Below are 12646 nucleotides of genomic sequence, written 5' to 3' on the forward strand. Positions count from 1 at the left end.
TCTTTTAATATTCAGTGTTTGACAAAAAAAAAAAGCTCCATCGCTTTGCTCGGAGAGAAATTGTCACAGAAGAAAACGATAAATAGCACTACAACTGGTGTGACTGAACCTTGTTGTGTGAAGATCAGAGTCCCAAAATCGCACCTGACAATTCAAACACCCAAAGTTATACACACACACACAAGCGCGCACACACACACTTTATGTCTCCCCTGTCTCGCTCTCCGGGGGCGCTGCTTTATTAATGAGTTCGACACATAAAAAGCATCCGGAGGACGGGATGTGTCACTCATCAAAAAAGGCTGTTTTTGAACAGTCTTGGCGCATGTTAAAGAATTATTCTCTTTCATAACGACAAGAGACAATCAGTGATTGCCGGGTTTTTTTTCAGATGACCAGACCGTGAGTCCTTATTCTCAGACATGGCATGAATATTGTATGTAAAGTGTGCAAAGTTGGGCTGCCTATGGGAGAGCGCGAGGACTGAAGGCTGTAGACATTTGGTGCTGTTCATTATGACTGTTTGCAATGGGAAAGATTGTGTGGTTTTCTCAGTGTGTGTGTTTGTCTACACGCTTGTGTGTGAGGAAGAGACAACATGAGGGTGTGATTAATTGCATTGATTAAATGCAATGTTTTGGGTAAATACAGATATGTGTAAACCACAAATGAATTGAGCCGATCGATGGGATTGATTTTTGTGCGAATAAACTTTCGGGCTGGCTCAATAAAAGCTGCTTTCTCAAGACTAACCTGCCAAGGCCGGTAATAACAAACCGCAATATGACAGGTAAGTGAAAAGCTACTCTACACACAATCTAGACCATAAAGTCCACCTGCAATCATTTGGATCTTCAACTGACTAAAAATATACACGGACACAGTGCAACTAAAACCGGGCAGTGTGCCACTTCATGCACAGTGCACATACAGAACACACATGTGCAACACGGTGACACCACAGCACTAATGCCAGGCGATGACACACACTCAAGCCGTGCACTCACCTCACAAACACACACACACCGAGCTCTGCTCCCGTGTGATCTTGTCTGTGCCTTCCCAGACTAGAACAAATAATGGGGGGGAAGTCGACTGTGGGATTTTGAAGCTCTACCTGTCAGTGACAGTGTCAGCCCTGCATCTCTCTCTACCAAACACACACCTTTGCTGCCCCCCCTTACTAAAACAGCATAGGGAACAAGGCCTTTGAATAATAAATACTCCAAAGTTTCTACACAGCACCGGCCAGAGATGCCCATCCGGCAAACAATGTTGATGTGTGGAGGAGGAGAGAGCCGCGGAAGGACCCTGGATGAATACAAGATACCTGTTCAGACACAACACAGGAGCGGAACAGGGGCTTCGGGGGAAGCGAGTCGGGCCTGCAAGAGCAAGAGAGCGAGTGGCCTGAAACTTCAAAATCCCCTGTATACACACACAGAGACAACTGACATTCCTGCAAGGAGATGGTACAAGTGCAACATAAGCAAAAAAGAAAGTTGAGGAGACTTTTCTTGTGAAAGTGTAGGAAGAGAACAATCCAAACGAAAGATACAAAGCAGCAAGAGTGTGCAAAACTCCTAATTTAGAGGTTGGTATGTGGAGTGTGGCCACCTGTTTTCCAAACTTTCCCCTCCAAACCAAAAGAAGTTTTTAGGAAGAGTATCTTTTACACCAAAGTTAGCGGATATATCATTGTACCCATGACCATTGCAGACAAAGGTAGTGGGTTTTTGACCAGTGGAAAATGGGCTTTACACTCTCCTAGTCTTCATTAAGATTATTAAGAACTTTAACCCAAAGGCCTTGGATGATCAGCATTAACAGCTTACTCACAGACACAGAGATGATAATGAAGTGGCCCCTCCAGGAGCAGCAGAAGGTGGCCCCTCCATACTTCACTTCCCTTTCAGGAGGTGTAACGTGGGAAGATGAACACCATTGCAGTGGTTGATGTGTCCGTCGTCGGCCGATATTTAATCCTCCGGTTCCGCAGCGTGGCCTGAACATGACAGAAAATCATTAGCCACTGTGGGCCGTTAACTGTCACATGAGTGATTGAATAGGCAGTGAGCCATGGAGTTTTGTATGGCAGTTAAACGTCTGCCCTGAAGACTCCGTGGTGGCGGCCCATTGAGGTCAATGATGAGGCAGAATTGGCAGGCGGCCACTCCCACTCTCTGAGGAATGGGGTTCACTGACAGTCTCATGACGGAGGAGAGGGGTCAAACACAGTGTGCATCAGCGGTGATACAGTCACAGTACTTGAATGTGATATTTTCACTACTTTATACATTTGCTCTACCGCAGTTCAGAGACACATACTTTATGTATTTTGAATGTTTTGAATGACACACGTATGAACTGTCATCATCACGTGTGCTGCGTCTTCCTTTACTTGACATTTTTAGAAGTAATTGGTCCGAAAGTCTGAACTATCCGACAAACTAACTTTTGGTCCGTTGGTTCAGATTGTGTTCCAAGGCACCTGTCACATGGTTACTTTTGTTCAAACTGAAAAGTCAGAGGGTCCAGACCAAACAAGGTCTCGAAACGAGAAGGCAGTATATAACTAGGATCTAAAAATGCACCCACTACAGTATTTGATCAGTTTAGTTACAAGTTAATTTGCAGATCCAGATCAATAATTAGAAAATATAATCAACAAATATGTTATGATGAATCATCACATGTTAAGAGGGCAATTCAAAAGGTAGGCGCAGCAAATATAAAGTCAGTAAAACTACAATGTCACTCAGGAGAGCACGTACTTCTGCCATTCCCAGAACAGTCCCCTCCCTCATGAAACCACATTCAAATTCACAAGATCTGGAGTTTTATTCGGATCTTCACCTGATTATACAGTCCCCTAAACACAGCAGCTTTTTCACCAAGATCCAGAAATTATTCTCTGAGAAATCATTGAAAAAAAAAAGTCCATCTCACAATGTTAAAACCACAGGTCCGCTCCAAAATGTAAAGGCTTCTTCCCTGATCCATTCAACTACACAAAGAAACGCAGATAAAACAACCTCCTTGTCTCTTTGTCTCTTCTTTACCAGCAGCAACATTAAAGTTGCACACATCAATGCATCCCTAATTAGAGTGCAGTAATATAGTATTCATTATACACTGAGCGGAGTAAAAACCACTTCATGCATTAGGCCTTTACAGTAAGGCACAACATCCTGTCTCTGACATTACAACATATCCAAGTTGGCCACACTATTGTCTCAGTGGGCAGCCTAAAAATACCACTCTGTGGAACACTTTCATCAAACATCTAGCAGCCTCCTGCCACACACGTCCACGGCACCTTCTTCCCTCTGAGCCCTGACACGTGTGGACCTTGCCTAGCTGCTCTGTGTAACCTAAACATAAGCTCGGCTGTGTTATCCGCCAGGGCCGAATCTCCATACAGTTCCCCCGTGGCCTCCGTCTGCCTCCTGGAGAAAAGTAGGAGGCCCCGCTTCGCACACAACCTCCCTGACGTGAGGGGTGAGTGGAGGGGGGGTGGGTCTCTCTTGGGTAACCAGTCCACTTTAAGACGACGGACCACGGATGCCATTAATGGAAGATAATTCCGCCTGTCCTTTGCACCGAGCTACACGTTCATTAAAGTCACCGCTGTTAAATGTTTCTCTCCATTTCCTCTTTTTCTTTTTTAATAAAGGAACACATGAAAGAGGGAGAGAGAGAGAAAAAAGAGGCAGGAAATTGTCAAATTATAAATTGAGCTGCTGCTTCAATTATTTGCTTGGTTTGATAATAACATGTGGTTAATTTTTGAACGAGGTTAATTACAAGAGGGTTAATGATATTCTAATAAAAAACCAAGAACTCATCACATTCCCCTGCCTAAATTACACTGACACATATGAACCAAATATTTTCCTCAATTAATTCGTAATTGTTAATAAATATCTTACATTTCAGGGGGCGCGTGCAGGAGGCCGAGGCCGCGTTCCGGAATGACATATTTGAACAGATCCTCGACACATTCTGTAACAGTAATTGCGATAAACCGACTTCTCGCTGGAGGTAATCTGACGCTGGCCGCCTTTGGTAGGTGGCCAATTTATTTCATGAAGTGGGGCAGATCTTGCACTTGCTGCACGTGGCATTATTGAGTTGGCGTGCACGCGCGTGAGAGAGAGAGAGGGACAAACAGGGGGCAGGTAGGTGCGATCGCTCATTCACACCGGAGCTGCTTGACGTTGAGCCCTACGGGGCATGATTACTAGGCCCTGGGTGATCCTTCAGCCCGCCGCCTGACACTTGCTGCCTGCCCCCCTCCCATCCCTCGCTCTTTTTTTTATGGCCCACCCCTCTCACTCCTCATCCATCTCTTCATATCTTTTTTCTTCAACTCCATCTATCTCGCTCTGCAAGTTGTTTTATTTACTTCCCATAAACGCACGTCGTGTCGTGATAATGTCTTTCTGCCACTCAGATAAATAAAGCCGTTCCGTCTCTTTACAGTGCCCTGGACACTTACAGTTAATGTCTCCTCATCCGCCTCTGTTATTTATCAGACTTCAGACATGCGTTTACTGTGTACGAGACTCCCCCGCGGCACGTTTCAACGAGGATATTAGATTTCATGTGCGGAGGAATAAGTGGTATCTTGCTTCAGGGGGAAATGTTGCCTCTTTTTAAACAGTTAAATTAGGATTTTGACATCCACGGTTTAAGTGTTGAGTTGAAGCTTTGAACTGAATCACCTTTTATTGGAGTGAACAGCTGCATGGGCCTTTCTTACTTACAACCATTTCCACTGTAACAAACAAGGTGGCTGTTGATGCTGAATGTTTCCACTAAACTTTATTTTCATTGGACAGATTAACACATCGCTCTGAGAGTTTGTTTGTCCCCTCAGGGCTGTAACATCTAAAATATGTGCTGGCACTCACCCCACTGGCACTTGACCAATGGAAAATGTCACAACAGCAGACAAGATCAATATGAAGGACACTGATAAACTATAAATATCGCAAGAATCCCATTATCACCACTGATTGTAAAGACTGAGTAATAACCAACCTTCACTAGAACCAGCTTGTTGGTCGTGACCATCAACTGCAGTCATATCTAACACCAACAGAAATAAGAGTATATACTAAACAAGTGCATGATTTCCTCACCAAACCAGTGTTTAAATATGAATCCCAATTTATCGTGCTGATGTTGAAGTTGCAAGAAGGAGAGCAGCCACAAAAATGTCCCAGCTGATGACCTGAAGTCGGTTGGGACATTTTTTGTGTGCAAATATATAAATGTGTGTGAGTTTTTAAAGTCAAGACAACTCGGTGAATCAGTTAAAGTAAGAAAATTCCCCTGTCCACACTTACATGAAAAAGGAGTTCTGATAACATGAACAATAAAAAATGACCCTCAGGTTCTCCTCAACTGCAATAAAACTGCACACACTTATAAATATCAGTCGCATAGACATGTCGGTTTTTTCCAGGAATGATTTCCTGGAAAAAATGAGAAAATGTTGAAAGATCTGGCAAAGATTCACTCCAAAATTGAACTTGTTCTTCCCTGACACATATTGCATCCTTCCAGCAAGTTTTGTAGAAATGTGTCGCTTAGTTTTAGCATAACCTTACTTAAAAACAAACAAACCAACATGCTTGCTGAGGTGAGTCAAACAGGTAAAAGTAGCAAATTCTCTCCTTCTCAAAGCTTTAACTATAAAAAGACTTATTATACATTGAAAAGTAGATTCAATGATTTCATTAAAATAGTTGCTGATGACTATTTCAATGCAATCAATTAATGTGATTAACCAGTGAATAAATTCTACAGTATTTTCACCTTGAATCAATATAAGGGCTTTCTGAACTAATGCTGTGTTTTATATATGACTGGAAATTGATCTCACCCACTTAACTGAAGTTGCAAAACGAGAGCAGCTACACAACTGACAGCAACACAAGTAGTCAATATGGCCACAATCTTTCAGTGCGAGGAGTCAAACATGCATAATTACATTAGGATTTTCTATTTTTTAGGTCAGGGTAAATCATGGAATACAAAATGATCAGTTTTAATCAATATTAATTCAATATCTTGCAGACAAAGATAATTTATTCCTTGTAGATTTCCCTGCCCACACTCAAATGAAAGAAAACTCACAAATTTTCAGTTAGATTTCTCTTTGAGAACAGAAAACAATATAAATAAAAAATAATGAGTAAGAAACTAATAATAGAGAGTGCACACTCAAACCTGAATATTTAAGTCCAAGAGTCCAGTCGATAAAATCAGATAGATACGGCCAGAGCCGTGCAGAAAAAAGTTAAGGAGTGTGAGCTGATAAAACTGCTTGAATTTAAGCTCATAGTCTCTGGGTTTAATCTGCTCTTGTTAGAAGGACACAAGGGACCTGTGGTGACTTTTTAGGGGGCTAAAACATTACCATGATGGGCTCGCAGTATCCTTTCATGCTCTATCCAACAGAGTTCATATAGACATGCTTGGCTTAAAACCACCTTGTTAACAAAAAAGAGAGCGAACAAAAAAAATTGCACTCTGTAAAAATCCTGACACTTCTGCAGCGTGCGTACTTGAATTTTTCAAACACTTGTCTTTTCTTTACCATAATAGATGTCAGTTTTCTCTGATGTAGCTCGAGTAGGGGGAGCGGCACGCGGAGGGTCTCACTCTTTCCGCATTTGAAGCTATCACTCAATAGCGAATCTGTGTTGTTCGACATCAAACGGAGGAGACATTCGCGGCATCACCTGCCGAGCGCTCCAAAGGGATGAAGCAAAATATCTTCAAATCACTTGTCCAAGACATTTCCCCCTATTAAGGCTGCCTGCGCACCGGCTTTAAGGCAGAGACAGGCCCTTTAGATAAGCTAACCAAACCCGAGTGTTACAGCCGGGAGATCACACACACTGTCTGTGTTCTATTACAGAACTCCCTTACAATGGCGTGCCATTAAAAAACTAAAGAGAGGGCTCAACATTTAACAGGGGTAAATAGGTAAAATGATCTGTTTCAGTGCAAGAAAACTGCAAATCAGAAAAAACGAATTAGGAAATAAAAAGTGTTGGACAAAGGGAGAACAGAAATACTCAACATAACATTCCCCTCAATGTGACAATCACACATTGTTGTATAGATAGATAGATAGATAGATAGATAGATAGATAGATAGATAGATAGATACATAGATAGATAGATAGATAGATAGATAAAGGTAAAGTGAGCCATTTTGTTTTTGTATATTTTTTAAATGCATTATATCTTGATGATTCTGGGTTTTTTGATGTTCTCAGTTTGAGTCAAAAATAAAATGCTTCAACCTTCCATTGCATCTGTTTGTGCGCCTGTGTGTGTGTGTGCACTTCTTCTATTTGTGTGTGTATGCATCTAATAGTGAATACATGGTGCCAGCACTACAATGCTAGGTGCGTTTTGGTGTGTCAGTGTGTATGTATGTATGTATGTGTGTGTGTGTGTGTGTGTGTGTGTGTGTGTGTGTGTGTGTGTGTTGTAATCTCAGCAGCAGATCATGTTTTCTAGGCCTCAGATGAGGCAAAGCAGCTTTGGCAGCGGGCCGTTTCATCTCAGGCACTGGGGCCCAAAACAAAGAGAAAATGATTGATTGGATGATGAATTATTTAGAGGTGGAGGGCTGAGGAACGAAACCAGCCATGCTGGAGAGTGAGAGGGAGAGAGATGGATAGAGAGAGCATAGAACCCAGAGAGAGGGAGAGAGAGAGAGAGAGTTCAGCTTCCCTTTATCGCTCCCTCTCCTTGTAGAAGATGGGAATCCAAGTAAAAACTTTCCCCTAATTGTACTAATGCGTGTCACCGCAAATTTGCAGATATAAAATATTGATGTGGACGCAATGACAGGGCTTTGCGGCGCTCGGTGCTGATTGGAGAGGAGAGGTGTTTGCACAGGGATCTATAGGACGTTTGAACCTACATGTAACACTACACCCAAGACAGAGGAGGGGAGAAGACGTTCCTCAGCTCCACACATTCGTCCTTTCACCACAAAACTGTCTGGATCTCTCCATTTTTAGCCCAAACCCACTTTCACTGCGTGTTTACCTGCACATGAGCCATTAATATTTGACTGGCAGCAAGAAAACAACACAGCTTCTTCACCCAAATGTCAGCGACAGAGCTGTGTGAGTGAACGCAGCTGCAGACCACTGTGTGATGCCAACTTGGACCACAGGGGGCACTGATGTGATATGTGAGGAGTCAGGCAAGAAGGGAGGGAGAGAGGAGAAGAGAGGGGGAGAAAGAAAGAAAGAGGGAGAGAGGAGGAGAAATGCAATGAGGCAAGGCTACAGGGATGAACGCAAAAGCGTCTCTCTCCCTTCATTTTTTCAATATCCCCTCCTCATGAAATTTCATTTGGATTGTAAATGTTCAGTAATTTACCATCATAAATGTGTAATGGGCCCCTGAATCCAATGACATTGTGCTGGCTAATCAACTCATTTGAAAATGAATATAGATCTATTAAAGGGAACTCAGCATTTCCCCTTTGTTAAGACTGGCATGCTGTCAAACATGGGAACACTTCCTGAAAAGGAGGAGTTTTTGGGGGGGATCCTCTTCAGGGAAATGAAAGAATTAATCTACTCATCAGATGTTTTGATCTTAAATAGAGATGATTTGTGAGATTAAGTGCTCGTGCTAAATTCTGATTTGTTTTGTCATTAGAAATCTAACATGGAATCGACTTGAGAGAAAAGTGGCTCATCCAAATAAATAAAATAAAAGCTGTGACGGGAAGTTAATGACACTTCACTTTCAGTTGTGGGAGAAAATAGCAAAAATGTAAGTCTTGAATTTTAAACTGTTCCTTGGTCCCAACTGCAGACAGCCACAGAATCCTGCAGAAAACACACAATAACACACACGACAGGATTACTGCTTCTTATCTATGAGAGACGAGGCCCGAGGCGCTACCTACAAACACTTAATCAAAAACCAAGTTCAACTCGTGGCAGCCACTGACTCTTAGAAATAGAGAACGATGAGGAGAGAGGGTGGAATGCAATTTGCGAATGTTGTAACTCGACGTGTGTGTGTGTGTGTGTGTGTGTGTGTACACTATGTTCTCGAAGCGGGTAAATCTGCGCCTGGTGAAAACCAAATAATGTATGGTGGCGGTCAATGACATCACCGCAGTTTTAAGTAGTGTAAAATTTCCAGGCAGATACAGACAGGTGAGGGAAGGAAAAACCAACGAAATGAGTTTTAGTGCTCGACGACAACGCGCTACTTAAACCATTCAGTGGCCTCCATGTGAACCATGATCGGGAGGTACCTAGTTGACTTTGCACTTAACTCTGGCCGCAGCTCATTCTCCACACGGCTCTGGCAGCACATCCACACGACAACAAAATGCCTAAAGCTAAACGGTCAAAAGTTTGGCTGTATTTCACCTGAAAGGATTCCACAAAGGGAGGAACGCACCAAGCGACGCACGGGTTACACGATGTTGCATCGCAGGATAAGAGTGATCACTCTTCTCTTTCAGGCCTTTCAGTTCTCTTTGTGCACACCACACGTGCACATGCCCAGTTGTTGAAACCACGGTGAAGGATGACTCATCTGAAGAATATATGACTTTTTTCCACATCGCTGTCGACCAGCGCCTATGGTTTTTGCACCACTGAATTCTCAAACATGGAGAATTGTAAATGAGGGGTTTATGCAGTGCAACTGTACTATTACATCCCTCTCTGTTTAACTGTCGACAGGCCGATCTCACTGACCTTGACATTCTCAGGCACATGAGAGAGTTGCTCGTGTTTTTAAAGCGTGAGCATCACAGTCTTCAAAGGAGCACTGTCCAACACACATTTCCATCATTGTGTACTGACATCGTTGTGATTCTAGGTCAGGACCTTCCTGATATTTTTATACGTGTTCACATGTAGAAGCAGGTAACAGATCCTCAGCAAAAATACTCAGGAGGGCCTGGACTTCATTGTCGGTCCATCTGTCATTGGCTTTCTTCTGTGGCTCCATAATGTTGATACAAAATAACTTTTTTTTATTATTATTCTACACAGCTACAGGTTTTTAGAAATTATGTCTGAGTTAAAATGCATAAGTATTTTTTGTGCTGCAATCCCCACCACAGTGGTATCAGTTATTTATCAGATAGTCATCTATGTGAGCTGTGTTTCCTAAAGTGACTAACTATTCCTTTAAACACTTCTGGCCTCACATGAGTTTTTAAAAAGAAATCAGTTTGTTTCAAATATTTGATAAATACTTCGACTTTCCCTGAAGTTACTGCATCAACATCAATGTTCTGCTGCTTCCTTCCCCATCTTCCTCTTTTCCACTCTCCTTCGCTCTTTCTTTTAATGCCCCTTTCCTGCTCTCGGCCCTGATGCAGCAATCAAGGGAGAGAACTCATTTATCAGGACTGATGGTGGCGGGGGGTCTATTGTGCGCTGGTGGGGGTGCTCAGTTCGCCTGAACGCGTGTCTTTAGGCTGCTGCCCTGTTGTAAGGTCATTGCAATTAAGTCTTGGCTCGCAGTAGTTGATTCTGCCTTTGAGGTTCAAATGTCTTTCCCCTCCTCACAAGTCCTATCCACCGCCACTTGCTTGTGCGATTATACAAAAAAAAAAGAAAGTCTTATCCCACACCAAATATTAGGCTCCGTCTGTGAATATTGATTTATCTGTGGACTCAGATGGGTTGGAATGAGTTAGATTCCCTCTAACTTCCTCTGTGATTACTTTGTGGAAATAGAATATTAGAGTTTCGGTGATTGCTGCGAATGGAAAAGTGCAGGACTCGACCGAACACTTAAGATTGCTAATCTCGGATCCTAAATTTGCTCCAGCTTCAATTACAGGTATCCATTACGAGTGAGAAAGATAAGAATGGAGATGACTTATTGATACATTTGGAGTATATCTATTCCATCTCTCGCCTGCTCTAGCTTTCTTTTCCTCACCGTCTCTCGTATCTTTATTTTTGAACTTGTACATTGCTGTAAACAGTTTTGCCTGCTCCAGATCCAGCTCGTCTCCTCGTCCAAAAGTCATGAGCCACATATAGTCAGGTCCAATCCAGCGAGAGCTCAGTCAGCTCCGTCAGGCCCCTCCCTGAAAGGAAGCTGGTCCAGATGTGGCTGCTGCTGTTTGCCAGTCCCCACAGTCAGTCTTCTTCTGTGTGCGTCACTGCGCTGAGTGGCCCCAGGTGTTATGGACACATTTGTAAAATCTAGACACCATCGTGTTCCTTCTTACACTCTCTCTGCTCTTTCTGCCCTCTCTTTTCTTTTATCATTTCTCAAATTATGACCAATTCTTTCCATTTCAGCTGGAAAAAACAACTTGTTGACCATGAATCTCAAGTCAAAATCCTCAAATCTGCTTCAGAAGCTCCAAGTTTTTACTCAACTAACAGAACTGCTGACTCATACTGTAAGTCAATATTATTGTGGAGTGCCTCTGCACTTTATTGCCTGTTGTGCTTCTGAAAATGTTATTTCTCATCATAATAGCTCAATTCAGCATTCCATGTAACATGATGCACGAAGCTGTGGGTGCTGTTGCTGATGCAGCCTTCACACAATCATGTTGAAATCTTCCAAATCCTGGGACAATGTGACCCACGCTCACTGGTGAATTTCTTTATGAGACAGGACATTTATGCAACAATACAACATAGGCTTAACTATAAAATGGATGCATACTATGAAGTATGCTACATGCAAGCGGGAGGCCCTGTTTGAGGGACTTGCTGGGAAAAGTTTCTGTCCTCTGAACACTACATCCATAATTCTGCAAACCACACAGTGTGACAAAAACCATATAGAACTACGACAGACCTAAAAACCACAGTAGTGAACTGATATAGTTTTTCCAGGGAAAAACTAGAATGTATGGAAAAACCCATATTGTTACATAATAGCAAAAGCCAAGTATTTGGGTTAGAAACTTTACTACAGGGTGTGTAGTGTTTTTCTACTATGCTGGAAACATGAACAGAAGCATGCAGAGAGATTCAGACACACACACACACACACACACACTAATAATGAATGGGAATGCAGATCATTGTGTGTTTTTTCTGTGATCATGACGCAGACGCCAAGTTTGAAGACTCTAGAGGATCTTTCTTTAGAAACGGGACCTCTGATACATTTTTATACGTGGGAAAGACATTTACACTTAGAAGTGTGCACCATGGACAGTGTATAAAGATGGACGACATGAGTCATGGGCCAAAGGTCAAAGTTCATGTTACAAATTGTTTTTTCAAAGATGGTTTCTGTCATTGTAGGTAGTTCTTATCAAACTGTTGTTGTTCTTTAGTTAAGTTGGGTTTCGATTCATTAAATGATGTCATAAAAACGGAGTGAAGCGTCATGATTGACAGCTGGTACTGACTCACGATTGGAGGACCGTGTGTATTGACGGGACCTTGCTAGCGTGGCTCCATCCCCCAATCGCTACGGTGGAGCGTCTGGCTCCAAATGCACAAGATGGTAGTGTTCATATCGGGGATAGACAGATACACACACACATCTCATTTGTGCCAATGCTTAAAAATTCACAAATTCAGTTTCATGTTGTACGAATATCAATAAAACCAACAAGCCGAATTTAAATTTAAATTTCATTCAG

At 42.4% G+C, this 12646-nt stretch overlaps 1 protein-coding gene across 4 annotated transcripts in view; it reads right to left on the reverse strand.

The window, feature by feature from the left end:
- Positions 1 to 12646, reverse strand: part of mdfic (MyoD family inhibitor domain containing) — a 119018-nt gene that overhangs the window by 60407 nt on the left and 45965 nt on the right. For 2 of the 4 annotated variants that reach the window (XR_011240214.1, XR_011240215.1), the window contains exon 7: positions 1840 to 2005. The exons of the other annotated variants lie outside the window; for them this stretch is intronic. The gene's annotated coding sequence lies outside the window, so the exon portion shown is untranslated. The remainder of the gene's footprint in view (positions 1 to 1839; positions 2006 to 12646) is intronic. 4 annotated transcript variants of the gene reach the window in all.

This window comes from Paralichthys olivaceus, chromosome 23 (assembly GCF_024713975.1).
Source record: "Paralichthys olivaceus isolate ysfri-2021 chromosome 23, ASM2471397v2, whole genome shotgun sequence".
In the NCBI taxonomy this organism is placed as follows: Eukaryota; Metazoa; Chordata; class Actinopteri; order Pleuronectiformes; family Paralichthyidae; genus Paralichthys; species Paralichthys olivaceus.